This window comes from Andrographis paniculata, unplaced genomic scaffold (genome assembly GCF_009805555.1).
Source record: "Andrographis paniculata isolate CXL003 unplaced genomic scaffold, ASM980555v1 Contig119END, whole genome shotgun sequence".
NCBI lineage: Eukaryota > Viridiplantae > Streptophyta > Magnoliopsida > Lamiales > Acanthaceae > Andrographis > Andrographis paniculata.
In genome coordinates, this window is record NW_026137390.1 from 33931 (window position 1) to 46203 (window position 12273).

Here is a 12273-nt window from a genome sequence, read left to right on the forward strand (position 1 = left end):
TCTTAACCAATTGGAGACGGGTCTCCTCAAAAGTAATCTCCTGAATGGCAGCATCAAGAGTAGGCAATGGATGTCGATGTAGGAGTGAGGCACGAACAGCCTCATATTCAGGTCGAAGGGCCATCAAAATCTGAATAAGGTCAAGATGGTCGTGACTAATTTGTGACTGCCGGAGACGATAACGAATAGGCTGAACCTGAGCAAGAAATTCATTAAAAGACTGACCAGGTTGTTGTCGGGCGGAGCTCATCGTGGTCCAAAGTTGATAATAATGAGCAAGACCTGTAGTCTGAAAATGAGCAGCGAGGAAATCCCATGCCTCCTTTGCAGTATCAAAAGGAGTCAATTGTACTTGAATCACAGGTACAGAAGTATTGCGCAACCAAGTAAGAATCTGATGATTCTTACTATCCCAATCTTCCAATTTGGCAACATAATCTTCATGCTCCTGAGAGGTGGGATCAACATGCACAAAAGGAGATGGAGAGACAGGTGGTCGGATATCGCCAGTGACAATTCGCCATAACTTCCTACCAATCAAGAAACTTTTCATAGACTGCATCCAAAGATCATAATTATCGCCGGACAAGGTCGTAGTAATAGGTAAATGAACGTCCATACGCTCCATAACAATAAAATGTATAAAAATATGTGAATCACGAAATCAAGCCCAAATAAAAAAAGTAGATCGAACAATCCAGTAGGTAGCACTCGCAAAATGAGATCAACTCCGATGACAAAACCAACCACACCACGAAGTAGGGAACAAAGCAGGAGGCGGCGACCGAAAAAAAGAAAAAAAACGACGACCAGAGAAGGGCGGACGATGGACGGCGAACAACGGCGGCGACGACTAGGGTTTTGGGTTTGGAAAACCATGCTCTGATACCATGTTAGAAATTTTGGAGGAAAATAATGAGATTATTTTACTATCGTCAAAATAAGGAGCCTATATATAGGCCATACAAAATAGACTCGATAAACTCAAATCTAAGTAATCTAATCTATGAATAAAATCAAATCTAGATATAAATCTACTAAATCTGAATATCTAAAATATCTCAACATTTGGCAATTGCAATTGCTGCCTTGTTGTCACATAAAATTTGTGTTGCCTCCTTCTGCTCATGATCCAAATCTGTAAGAAGTTTCCGAATCCACAAAGTTTGCTTTGCTGCCGAAGTTGCTGCTGAATATTCTGCTTCACACGATGATAAAGCTACCGTGTCTTGTTTCTTAGAGCTCCATGTTACTGCTCCAGAACCGAGATTAAATATATTACTAGACATACTTTTCCGATCGTCAATGCACGCAGCCCAATCACTATCGGTGAAGCCAACAAGTCTGAAATTTTTTGTCTGACTGTACCAAATGCCAAAGTTCAACGTCCCAGCAATGTAACGAAGAATCCTCTTAGCAGCCCCAAAATGTTGTTTCGTAGGATCATGCATAAATCTGGACACAACACTAACCGAGAAAAAAATATCAGTTCTAGTGTGTGTTAAATAATTCAAGCCACCAACCAAACTTCGAAATAATGTTGCATTTGCTTTTTAGTCCCGTCTTCATGCTGTAACTTCTCATTAATATTCATTGGTGTGGCTGCAACTTCACAATCACCATGTTAAATCTCTTTAGAAGATCGGCATAATACTTCTTTTGATCCACAAAAATTCCATCTTCACTCTGAATAACCTCGAGTCCCAAAAAATATTTTAGCAACCCAAGGTCTGTCATCTAAAATTTGCTCATCATGGTATGCTTAAAATCATCAAGTAAGGCCTTTGATGATGCAAGATATACCATATCATCAACATATAAAAAACCAACAAGAAATCACCATTACCTTTCTTCTTTATATATAAAGTAGGCTCATTCTCACTTCTTGAGAATCCATTTCTATGAAAGAATAAATCAATTTCACTGTACCAAGCCCGAGGAGCTTGTTTCAATCCATAAAGAGCTTTTCGTAACCTATAAACTTTATCTTCACTGCCAACAACATTAAATCCAGGAGGTTGAGAAACATACAACTCCTCTTCCAATGCACCGTTTTAAAAAGCCGACTTCACATCAAATTGATAAATTGGAAAATTTAATTGAGCAGCTAATGCCAAAATAATTCTCACAGTTTCGAAGCGAGCGACTGGAGAAAAAGTTTCGTCAAAGTCTATACCATGTTGTTGTGAATATCCTTTTGCGACGAGTCGAGCTTTATGCTATTGAATACTTCCATCCGGATTATATTTGGTACGAAACACCCATTTCAAGCCAACAATATTTTTATCATGTGGGGCATCGACCAACTCCCAAGTTGAATTTTTTTTAATAGCATTTAGCTCCTCTTCCATAGCTTCTTTCCATTCTGATTTTTGCACAGCTTCTTCAAAAGACGTAGGATCAGCCGCTAACAAAGCAAACTCACATGATTCATAAATTTCTGTAACAGATCTGAATTTTCTTGGTGTCGATTCAGCGCTGCTGCTGTTCTGGATAGTGGATGGTGACAATTCTGCGCTGCTGCTGTGTCGGATAGAGGATGGTGAGGATTCTGCACTGCTGCTGTTTGTCGAACTGAGTTGTGCAGGCGTATTCGAGACACTGCTGTTGCCATTCAAAAGTGCAGGATCTAAATGTCTAACACCTTGTACGTCACTTTCTTTTTCATCGAAATATGCAGGAACCAATTTAATGACACCATCCTTGTCAGCACTCCACTTCAATGCAGCCTCTTCATTGAATATCACATTCCTACGTATTACCACTTTGCCATTTATAGGATTATACAGACGATATGCTTTTGATTGAGGACAATAACCGATGAAAATGCACTTCTCAGATTTTTCATCCAGTTTTGAACGCAGGTTAATCAAAGCATATGCTGGACAACCAAAAACTTTTAAATGGCTCACCCGGGGTTTTCTACCATTCCAAACTTCATATGGTGTTCTATTCAAAACAGCCTTCGTAGGAGATATATTTAATGAATACACGGCTGTTGCCACTGCTTCTCCCCAAAAAGAATTCGGAAGTCCTTTAGCTTTTAAAAGACTCCTCGCCATTTCCACCACTGTTCTATTTTTTCTTTCAGCAACACCATTTTGCTCCGGTGTATAAGGCGCTGTAAGTTCCCTACGAATGCCATGATTTTCGCAGAAAGAGATAAAATCATTAGACAAGAACTCACCGCCTCTGTCAGTGCGCAACACCTTCATACTCTTTCCGCATAGCTTTTCCACCATAACCTTGAACTTCTTAAAGTTATCGAAACTTTCAGATTTGAGTTTCAAGAAATAAACCCAAGTCATACGACTATAGTCATCAATAAACAGGAGAAAATATCGACTTCCACCAAGAGATTCTGTTTGCATTGGCCCACATAAATTAGCATGTACAAGCTCCAAGAACTTTGAAGATCTCCAAGATCGTCCACTAGGAAATGAACCTCTGGACTGTTTTCCATACACACATGCTTCACAAAAATCAATCTCTGAAATATTTGGCAATCCAACCACCATTTCTTTTTGACATAACAACTTCAAACCATTTACATGTAGATGGCCATAACGTAAGTGCCAAATATTTGATTCTTCATTTCTCCTAACAACCAAAACTTTGCCCATTGATCGAGAGACATCCAATGAAAACATTCGACTTGTTGTCATACAGATAGTCGCTAGTGTCTGACAAGAATTTTTTTCACAAATAATGCATGATTCGTCATCAAACATAACCGAATAGCCACTTGAAATTAATTGTCCTACACTTAGCAAATTATGAGCTAATGTGGCACAAATTGCACATGATGGAGAAGACGAAAATCACCTTGAATTGTTTTCACAATAATTGTACCTTTTCCTTCAATATTCATTTTCTTTCCATCACCAAGTCGAACTTCTCCTTTTTGTGTTTCATCAAGATCTTTGAATAAAGCTTTATTTCCCGCATGTGATTTGAGCAACCACTGTCCACAAACCAAATATCTTTATTTTCATCACCACGCATCAATGAATGTGTCATAAATGATTTGCTTGTTTCTTCCGTTTGCTCGGTAAAATTTGTCTGCTTCTGTTCATCCTTTTGCTTTGCCCAACAATAAGCCTCCTTATGCCCTAAGTTGTTACAATATCTGCATTGATAATGATTTTTTAATTGGCGTGGTTCAGAAGACCTGCCCCTGCCTCCACCACGACCTCATCCTCGAAAGCTACCTCTGCCGTGCCCACGATTTACAGAAAATTCAGACTTTCCCTTTGAACTCCCCCCCTAATTTGAAACGCTTTTTCTTCTGATTTTTCAGAGAATCTGTTCAATCTTGCTTCGTGCGACATCAGAGAACTCATCAATTCATCAAGTGTATACGTTGACAAGTCCTTACTTTCCTCAATTGCAGCAACAACGTGATCAAATTTTGGAATCAAACTTTTGAGAACCTTACTGACAACAATCTGATCACTGACCGATCCAGATTCTCCATAACACTTCATCTGGTTGACAATACCAGAAACATGTGACATATATTCTTGGACAGATTCTTTTTCTTTCATACTCAGTGTTTCAAAATCACACCGAAGGGTTTGCAATTTAATCATAAGTACTTTGTCGTCATCCAAATATTCTTGCTTCAGAATATCCCATGCCATCTTGGATGTTCTCGCAGCTGCAATACTGGGAAAAATATCACCCTCTAATGCCGATTGGATGAGTGGCAATGCCTTTGCATCTTTTCTACGATTTTCCCGCAATTGTTGATCAGGTGCTGCAGGAGCCGGGTCTGGGTCATCAAATCCAATTTCAACCAAATTCCACAATTCTTGAGACTTGAATAACGTCTTCATTTTAAAACTCCAAAGATGGTACTTCTCTCCTTTGACGATTGGAATTAATGGTTGAATTGAAGAACTTCCGTTTGACATTTTGCAGACGAACAAAAAACTTCAAAAGAGTTTACTTCTGAAAAGAAGATACGACACAAGCCTTCACTTTCTTCTTCGCAGCGGAGAATATGGACCAAAAAACCTGGAATTTATTTTTGAAGTCATGTTGCGCTCCATATGTCTTGAGTTTCATTGAGGTAATGATGATGTGAATTTGTTTGTGGAGATTATGATTGCATCAAGTTCTTGCGTGTACTTTTTTTGTTTATGCTTGAGGGCATGCATGGTTTGGGTGTGCGGGAATCGATGATGCATATATTGTCCTATATTTATATAGATCAAAATTATAAAATATAATTAATGTTATGGATAGATTTCTACTCATTTAGTCATGTTATTGATTGGTGCAAATGAATGGAGTAAATCACGCCCATGCCATGTAGCTTGCATGTCAAGGAAAGTGATGGATTACGTGGATTGAGACGTACTTGTAGGCACAATGATTGAGATTGAGTGATTAAAGGCATATTGAAGGACCGATCATCTATAAAAAGGGGGCCAAGGCATGAGATGAGATATCACAACTTACACTCATATTTCATAGTTTGAAGGATTGGGCGAGGCATTTGAGAGGAAGCGCCACTAGGAGATCATCATTATCTTTATCTTATTGCATTCTTTTATTTTGAGCATGAGTAGATAGTTTTCTTTATTCTAGTCCAAGGTTGAATTTAGATTTCAGATTTATATTTGTGAGATTATGTATTGATTTAAATTGCATCTTGTTTATGAAATTGATATTCGTGCAATTTCTGTGATTCATAACTACAATTGTTTTATTTAATCTTTTATCACGGCCGGATTTTAGATTGGTTTAGCAATTGTGTGCCAATAAAACATTTGCATCTGTAATTGTGCACTTGTTTGATAAAGTGGTAAATAGGTTGACAAGCTTAGCCTATGAATTGCATGATCAAATAATTTAATATTTTCGTAATTTATTGAATATTTGTATTAGGTTTTTCTCGGGCTATTTTCAATTGAGGAAATTAATTTAAGGTCGTACCTAAATTATTCCTTGATTAGGGAACATCAGAGTGGAGTTTGTACACTTTACTTAATCTTGTTTGTTTGTTTAATTCTGATTTTTAGTTTTTTTAGCCTTTGGAATAATTGTAGTTCGGTATTATTACTTTTTTGAGTTTTTTCGATTATTTTTACGGCTCCTTTTCTATTTGTAGTTTGTTTGCAGTTTGTGGCTGATTATTGGCTTGGGAGAGAATCCCGCGTCCTGGGTCGCCGGAAAATTTCTCCAGTGATCCAATTTTGAATTTAATTTTTTTGTAAATATTAAAATTGCTTCGGAAAATCCGAAACAATTCTGAGACAACTGGTAACATTACCGCACGCGCCCATGATGCCTGTTGCTTCAGATTTGGTCTCGGAAATTCCGAGGCTATTAAAAATTGCCTCATAATTTCTGAGACCACTAAAATGGCAACAAGTTTTACTCTTCGGGCACCATGACTGGTTTGTTTTGAGTTCTAAAGATGGCACCGGAGTGGGCTGTGTGATGCCATCCAGCTGGGTTATAGACACTGATGGCACTACTTTTCACAAAGTTCGTTCATTTCTGCGCTTAGTTTTATGATTTTTTTGAGCTGGATAATAACAATACTTCTTTAATAGAATCTTTGTCCTTACCTCATCTTAATTGCTGAAAGAGGGAGAGTGTAATACCCTGGAGTTGAATAATTATATGAGTCTGGGATGATGTAATACTCTATGTTGAATAAAGGTTAAATGAATTGAATAGACTACTCATGTCAACAATGTGCAAATTATTTTTTGGTAGCTCTACTGAAAGAACTCTAAAGTTAAGCTTGCGTACATAAAGTAATTTGAGTGTCCCAGGGTCCATGTGAGTGAGAACAAAGGGCACTGCAGAGGACTTGTGTGACCTGTGGGGCTAGTCTAATCCCGACACGCCCGGTCCAACCGAGGTGTCACAAAAGGTATTAGAGCCGCTCTGGGACATCCCATTGTTGTTGATTGGACTATTAAGAGACCTAGCAATTGATGGATCCTTGGCAACACGCCCTGTCTAGTATGAATCGTGGGTCGGGGTGTCACAGTTGGTATGAGGGCGGACCTGTGATAGTCCATTGTCGTTGAGTGGAGTATTGAGGGACCTAGCAGTTAATGGATCCTTGGGGTGCAACATAAGTCGGGAAGGAGGTGCAGAAGCAGCTTCTGGAGTAGGATGTGGTGAAGCAGCTTTTGGAAGAGGAGGTGCAGGACCAGCTGCTGGAGTTGTACGCAATTGCGGAAAAGTCTCACCCAGACCAGTACTAAAACACACTCCTCACCCGGACTAGTAATCATACACGTAGGAGGGGGTATATCATAAATGCATGAGACATATGGTGGTCGAGTTGGGGTGTGACATTCTCCACATCAGATGGTTTAAGGGCATCGACAATATCATGATCAAAGAAAGAGGAGATGTCCAAGTCATGACGAGGTGTGAGAGAACTCGATTCAGCAAAAGGAAACAAGACTTGTGTACGTATGCGCACATGGCTAAGAAGCACATTCTCTTATGATTGGGTCAAGACTTGTGTACATATGCCCACATGCATTTTATTTATGTTTTCCCTTTCAAATTATAGAGGAAGAACTATTAATGGTAAAATCAAATGAATATGAGTTCCAATTTTTGTTTTCAGTTATTATTATAATTACTATTATCATAATAATAATTATTATTATTATTATTACTATTAGCTTATTTTGTTGTTTGATACTATTGATTTACATCAATGTTGTTGGGTTCGATTATTACATTCTTCACTCTCACTGTGACAACTATAAATAGATTGTAAGTGATTTACAATAACTAAATTTTTAAAAGTATGTTTTAATTAAATCTTCAATAGAGGATGTAATTTTATACTTCACTTATGCTTAGTCATCTAGCAAAAGAAAATTGTACTAAAATTGCATTCATGTTGAACACTACTACATAAACAATTTTTGTGTAGTCATGAAGTTCACAAGATACTTTAAAACAAATAAATAAATAGAACATATATAAGACTTATTCGGTTAGACTTTCAAAAATACTTTGAACTATCGTCAACCTCAATTTGAGCTGAAAGAGAACAAAAAAATACTAAATAAAAATGACCACTCTTATGATGTCGAAGTTATCTATTGGTTTCCTGACATTGCACTTCCATTTTGTAGGAATATTGAGATGATGAACAAATCAATTTTAAAAGGAAAGTTTCTTCTTGATGGCGCAAGTTGGACATATATCATACACGTGTCATGGGTTAACTTCAATCGTCGAAGTAACCGTGCACTTCTTAGCAACTTACTCCATTGGCTACTAAGGCAGACTTCCCAACTCAGTCAAGCACCACAATGCCAAAAGTTTAATAGAGAGAGAAAGTGTGAAGATAAACTTATAAACACGTTGATTGTCAATGCTTGAACGATACAAATGAGAGGGGTGGTGGTCCTTTTATAGGCCAAGGACTTCACAAGACTATTCTAGAATGTACAACTATCAAATCCATATTTACAACGCTCTAGAATATTCTATAACACCTTCCAAAATGGTTCCAGAGTATACCAGAGAATATTCCGAGTCTAGAATATGCTACGGAATATTTCAGGTCTAGAACCTTCTGCCGAGTTTGAGTAAATTCTCTTGCACAAGAAAAATTCCTAAGTATGTGAAAACCACTGTACTGCGACCACCTCGAAGCCCAATCGTGACAATTCTCCCCCACCTAAGCCTTGACGTCCTTGTCAAGTCCTCGCTCAGTATGCCTCGATGTGGGACTTGAATTTCCATAGGTCTTGCTCCTTCTCCCATATTGCCTCACTAACCGGAGCACCTTTCTGCCGGACAAAGTACTCAGTTCAACGGGGCATTCTCTGCTTGCCCATCTTGCGATCCGCCATGATCTCCGCAACCTTCTTCTCGTACGACACCGTGGTAGTAGGTGGAGCACGGTGTGAGTCATTTCGGGATGGGTCCTCCTAATATTTATGATATGGCTTCAAAAAACTTACATAGAAGACCGGGTGGATCTTGAAGTCATCGGGTTGGTTGAGTCAATAGAATCGAGTGCCGACTTTCTTCACCACCTCGAACGGTCCCTCATACCTCCGCGTCAAGCCTTTGTGCACTTGACGGATCGCCTTTTTGTTTCTCCACAATATCTGGACCAACACTTGAAGGATTCGATGTCCATTCCAAAACCTCCCCACAATAGTAAATCAGAGTTCGGATGCAAAAATTATGGCCAAAATATGATTTACCGACAAAACTCATAAATTCAAACTTCGAATCCCCAATTCACTCAATTCTTTGATCATTTGATGTGTATAGACTCAAAACCAACTATAATACTCAATCAAGGTCTAAGAACACTTAGGAAACTACAAAGCTTGTTAGTGCCATAAAAAAATCACTACTATTTGTGTTTCTTGAGAGACGAATTCAACAACATAACTCATGTTTGGCAACTAACAATGGATTGGAACTAGCTTTCATTTCCACTAGAGAGGAATTTTTGCAACAACAATTTGGTTATTTCAAGAAACCATGAACTATCTCGAAACAACATGTATTAAACATATTTTTTAACATGAATTAAAACAAGTAGGACATAGAGATACATGATCGAACATGTTGTGAACAAAATAGCTTCGAAATCTTATGAAAAAAATCAAAAACCGCTCTGATACCAATTTATGACATGGATTACGATCATCTCCATAAATCAAACTCGAAATGAAATATGTAATACATTTGGGAAAATGGCAAATCAAACTTACAAATGAAGAATCGAAAGAAAATTAGGATAAATCAAATTTCAAAAGCAATAACTCTTCTCGAGCGAGCACTTTCAAGAATCCAAAGACTGTCCCAGGCTGCCGATACGTGTTTCATCTCTTACGAAATTGCATCCGAAGCTCTAATAATTGATTTGCCTTCTAGGCAGCTGTAATCACTCCAATATTAAGGAATCTCTCCAAAGGTAGCAAGGGTAAACCCTTTCTAATTATTCTCTCAAGTCTAGGTAGTGTGTGCAACAAGAAAATACAAGACACTATATATACTAAGTGGTGAATTAATCTAAGCCGCACATCTTGAGTGACAATTAAATCTAAGTCATATATCTTGATTAAGATTAAGGGATCATAACTTCCTAGCAAATAAGTAACTTCGACTTGGTCCGGGTTGTGATTGGTCTTTCTATGGTCGGGTTCGGATCATCCAAAGCTGTGTCAACTCTTATGATGTCGAAGTTACTATTGGTATCCTAACATATCACGTCCACTTTTTAAGGGTGATGAACAAATCGATTTTAAAAGGAAATCTTCTTCTTAATGACACAAGGCTGACATATATTATGCACGGACAAGTATTTACAAGTTTCCTTTTTTTTTTTGTACATTTTATGTGGTCCTTTGTTCGTACTGTAAAAAAGTGGTATATGTTTTTATTTGATAATAAACCCAACTAAAAAATTTTACTCTTATCTTCATTATCGTAACTGTTTTATATCTTAAATGTTGTTAACTGCACCATATATGAATAGCTTAGTGCCAGCGAGTTTGAAGAGCATGCAGGGTTTGGTCATCGAAGAAAGCCGTAAGTATCTCTTTAAATTTCTTATTTTTATCAGAAAAGCTTGCCCTATAATTTTTCTATTGCACCTCAATGTTTCAGTCGACACAAGTCTGTAGTTTTAGGCTGTAAATATGACAATTTATGTCGACCATACAAATAGAGCTGTGCGTGAAGCATTACCTTTTTTTATTTTAAGCTATAGTTTATTTTGTTACGTCTTAGCTTGAGACTACTTTTTCTTTTTTTCGCAGGTCAACAAACATATGCACGTCGAAAAATGAATCACTCAAGGAACTCTCTGCAAGGCTTCAAGCTGCACTGATTTTCGGCAATGCTTTGTGCAGCGAATGTCATGATAGCACAGATCTATTGCTCTGAAAAGAATGCCGGCGTAGTGGTCTATATTGTGCGATTATAGAAAGATGGAAGATTTGGAAGAAGAATGAATTCTTTTTATTTTTTACTTTTTATTTTCTGTTAGATGCACCGAACTAAGTACTTTCTTTTAACAAAGAAGCACTTGAATGTGCATTGTTTTTTTGCTATTCATGCCCCAACTCGATCTTTTTATAAAACTTATTACTATTATTATCTCTTCTTTGTTTCTCATACAGAATGTGTCCATCATTCCACTTCTAAAGACAACAAACAAATTGCGAATATTGCAAAGACATGTTCAGAGAGAAACAGAATACCTTGGATGATGCTCAAGCACCCCTTCCTACGGCTCAATCCACAGGGGCATCGACGCTGAGCAGCAGTGCTAGTAGCGATGATCTTGTGAAGATGACATATATAAATGCTTCATTTGCAGGTACATTCGAAAAGACAAGTTATTCAAAACACTTTTCTACATTTAGAATGAAATGCAAATAATAAAATAAAATGCTGAGAAAGTTTGCAGATGTATTTGTTTTTGCAGGGGTAACTCTTTCTCCATGAATATCTTCAATGACCACACAATTATGATATGCCAGCAGGTATATATGATTTTATTCACTTCAGATTTTACAAAGATTTATTTGTTTAGATTTATTTGGGTGTTGAATCGGGTTCTAAAGCCTACCGAATGTTGAACCCAATTGAGCTGAAGGTTGTGGTTGCTCGTGATGTCATTTTTTATGAAAAGAAAAATGAAGTTGGGCCCAATCACACACAGAAGGGGCTGATGCAAATAAATTGTGGGTTAATGATTTTTTCAAACATATCCCGGAAGAAGAACTACCAGCCGACACCAACAGAGAACATCAGCCCAAACTTCCTGCTGAGCATGCTGATGGAAATTCTGCAGCAGCTCCGAATGCAGCTCCTTCAAGCGAAAATAGTGCAGCAATTGTGGACCCCTCGACGTATGAACACACTCCTATTAAAGGCTTTCGACCGATATCTACAATGAGATGGAGCATGTGGAAAAGGAATCCGATGATTGATGTGTAGGTGATGAACCTACAACATTTACAGAGGCTGCTGGTGTTCCTTCGTGGCAAGAAGCAATCAAAATAGAATTTTGTTCGATTGAAAAGAATCATACTTGGAAGCTTACAACTCTTCCACCTGGGCAAAAACCAATCGGACTGAAATGGGTGTTTGAAGTCAAGAAAAATATTGATGGAAATGTCGTCAAACATAAAGCTTTATTGGTCGCAAAAGGATATGTTCAACGGAAATGGATAGATTTTGATGAAGTTTGCACCGGTGGCCCGATTGGAAAGTATAAGGCTGCTATTGGCTATAGCTGGGATG